Genomic DNA, 3,622 nt, shown 5'->3' on the forward strand with positions numbered 1-3,622 from the left:
TATCTGATTTATCGGCTCAAAGATGTACTGACACTCTGCATGGATATCACCAAAGAAAACCCTGCAAGCCAAACTCATGACATGGTGCTAATAACCAGTTCATGTACACTTCTGAAAGGAATCCTGTAAGCAATGGACGCCTATGAAGAAGGGATTCTTGAAGTTGATACTCTGAATGCCATATTGGCTCAGAACAAAATATTGACTCAGCAAGTCAATATGATTTCTCAGAGTCTGCATGGAATGCAAGCTGCATCCAACAGTACTCAAGAGGCATCTTCTGAAGAGGAAGCCTATGATCCTGAGAACCCTGCAATAGCAGAGGTAAATTATTTAGGTGAACCTTATGGAAACACCTATAACTCAACATGGAAAAATCATCCAAATTTCTCATGGAAGGATCAAAAGCCTCAACAAGGCTTTAATAATGGTGGAAGAAACAGGTTTAGCAATAGCAAGCCTTTTCCATCATCCACTCAGCAACAGACAGAGAACTCTGAACAAAATACTTCTAATTTAGCAAATCTAGTCTCTGATCTATCAAAGGCCACTGTAAGTTTCATGAATGAAACAAGATCTTCCATTAGAAATCTGGAAGCACAAGTGGGCCAGCTGAGTAAAAGGATCACTGAAATCCCTCCTAGTACTCTCCCAAGCAATACAGAAGAGAATCCAAAAGGAGAGTGCAAGGCCATTGACATAAGCGCCATGGCCGAACCTGAGAGGAGAGGAGAGGACGTGAATCCCAAGGAGGAAGACCTCCAGGGACGTCCAGTGATCAATAAGAAGCTTCCCTCTAGGGAACCAAAGGACTCTGAGGCTCATCTAGAGACCATAGAGATTCCATTGAACCTCCTTATGCCCTTCATGAGCTCTGATGAGTATTCCTCTTCTGAAGAGAATGAGGATGTCACTGAAGAGCAAACTGCCAAGTTTCTTGGTGCAATCATGAAGCTGAATGCCAAATTATTTGGCATTGATACTTGGGAAGTTGAACCTCCCTTGTTCATCAATGAACTAAGTGATCTGGATCAACTGACATTACCTCAGAAGAGACAGGATCCTGGAAAGTTCATACTACCCTGCACCATAGGCACCATGGTCTTTAAGGCTCTGTGTGACCTTGGTTCAGGAATAAACCTCATGCCCCTCTCTGTAATAGAGAAACTGGGAATCTATGGGGTGCAAGCTGCTAAAATCTCACTAGAGATGGCAGACAGCTCAAGAAGACAGGCTTATGGACAAGTAGGAGATGTATTAGTAAAGGTTGAAGGCCTTTACATACCTACTGATTTCATAGTCCTGGATACTGGAAAGGAAGAGGATGAATCCATCATCCTAGGAAGACCTTTCCTGGCCACAGCAAGAGCTGTGATTGATGTTGACAGAGGTGAAATAGTCCTTCAATCAATGGAATGAGAACTCCCTTGTATTCAAAACTCAAGGATCTCCCTCTACAACCATGGAGAGGAAGCAGAAAAAGCTTCTCTCAAAGCAGAGTCAACCAGAGCCCCCATAGTCAAACTCTAAGTTTGGTGTTGGGAGGCCACAACCAAACTCTAAGTTTGGTGTTGGAGAGTCTCAACAAAGCTCTGCACATCTGTGAGGCTCCATGAGAGCCCACTGTCAAGCTATTGACATTAAAGAAGCGCTTGTTAGGAGGCAACCCAATGTTTATCTAATTCTTATTTTTATTGTTTTTCATGTTTTCTTAGGTTCATGATCATGTGGAGTCACAAAATAAATATAAAAATTGAAAACGGAATCAAAAACAGCAGAAGAAAAATCACACCCTGGAGGAGCATCTGTCTGGCGTTCAAACGCCAGAACAGAGCATAGTTCTGGCGCTGAACGCCCAGAATGGGAGCATCCTGGCGCTGAACGCCCAGAACAAGCATGGTTCTGGCGTTCAACGCCAGAAATGGCAGCAAAGGGGCGTTGAACGCCCGAAATGGGCACCAACCTGGCGCTGAACGCCCAGAGTTGTGTGCAAGGGCATTTTGCATGCCTAAAGTGGTGCAGGGATGTAAATGCCTTGACACCTCAAGATCTGTGGACCCCACAGGATCATCTCAGGATCTGTGGACCCACAAGATCATCTCAGGATCTGTGAATCCCACAGGATCCCCACCCACCTCACCCTCTAAGAACAAGAAGTACATGAGTTTTGAATTTATCCTTGAACTTAGTTTAATTATATTGATGTGGTGACAATGCTTCTTGTTTTCTAAATGTATGCTTGAACAGTGCATATATCTTTTGAAGTTGTTGTTTAAGAATGTTAAATATGTTGGCTCTTGAAAGAATGATGACTAGGAGACATGTTATTTGATAATCTGAAAAATCATAAAAATGATTCTTGAAGCAAGAAAAAGCAGCAAAGAACAAAGCTTGCAGAAAAAAAAAAAAGAAGAAGAAAAAAAAATAGAAAGAAAAAGAAAAAGCAAGCAGAAAAAGCCAATAACCCTTAAAACCAAAAGGCAAGGGCAAATAAAAGGATCCCAAGGCTTTGAGCATCAGTGGATAGGAGGGCCTAAAGGAATAAAATCCTGGTCTAAGCGGCTAAACCAAGCTGTCCCTAACCATGTGCTTGTGGCGTGTAGGTGTCAAGTGAAAACTTGAGACTGAGCGGTTAAAGTCAAGGTCCAAAGCAAAAACAAAGAGTGTGCTTAAGAACCCTGGACACCTCTAATTGGGGACTCTAAGCAAAGCTGAGTCACAATCTGAAAAGGTTCACCCAATTATGTGTCTGTGGCATTTATGTATCCGGTGGTAATACTGGAAAACAAAGTGCTTAGGGCCACGGCCAAGACTCATAAAGAAGCTGTGTTCAAGAATCATCATACTGAACTAGGAGAGTCAATAACACTATCTGAAATCTGAGTTCCTATAGATGCCAATCATTCTGAACCTCAATGGATAAAGTGAGATGCCAAAACTATTCAAGAGGCAAAAAGCTATAAGTCCCGCTCATATCATTGAAGCTCTGTTTCATTGATAGTTTGGAATTTATAGTATATTCTATTCTTTTTCTCCTATTTTGATTTTTAGTTGCTTGGGGACAAGCAACAATTTAAGTTTGGTGTTGTGATGAGCGGATAATTTATACGCTTTTTGACATTGTTTTTAGTATGTTTTTAGTAGGATCTAGTTACTTTTAGGGATGTTTTTAATAGATTTTGTGTTAAATTCACATTTCTGGACTTTACTATGAGTTTGTGTGTTTTTCTATGATTTCAGGTATTTTCTGGCTGAAATTGAGGGACTTGAGCAGAAATCAGATTCAGAGGTTGAAAAAGGACTGCTGATGCTGTTGGATTCTGACCTCCCTGCACTCAAAGTAGATTTTCTGGAGCTACAGAACTCGAAATGGCGCGCTTCCAATTGCTTTGGAAAGTAGACATCCAGGGCTTTCCAGAAATATATAATAGTCCATACTTTGGCCAAGAATTGACGACGTAAACTGGCGTTCAACGCCAGCCTTCTGCCCAAGTCTGGCGTCCAGCGCCAGAAAAGGATCCAAAACCAGAGTTGAACGCCCAAACTGGCACAGAAACTGGCGTTTAACTCCACAATTGGCCTCTGCACGTGCAACACTCAAGCCCAAGCCCAAGCACACACC

The sequence above is a fragment of the Arachis hypogaea genome, chromosome 20 (genome assembly GCF_003086295.3).
Source record: "Arachis hypogaea cultivar Tifrunner chromosome 20, arahy.Tifrunner.gnm2.J5K5, whole genome shotgun sequence".
Classification (NCBI taxonomy): Eukaryota; Viridiplantae; Streptophyta; class Magnoliopsida; order Fabales; family Fabaceae; genus Arachis; species Arachis hypogaea.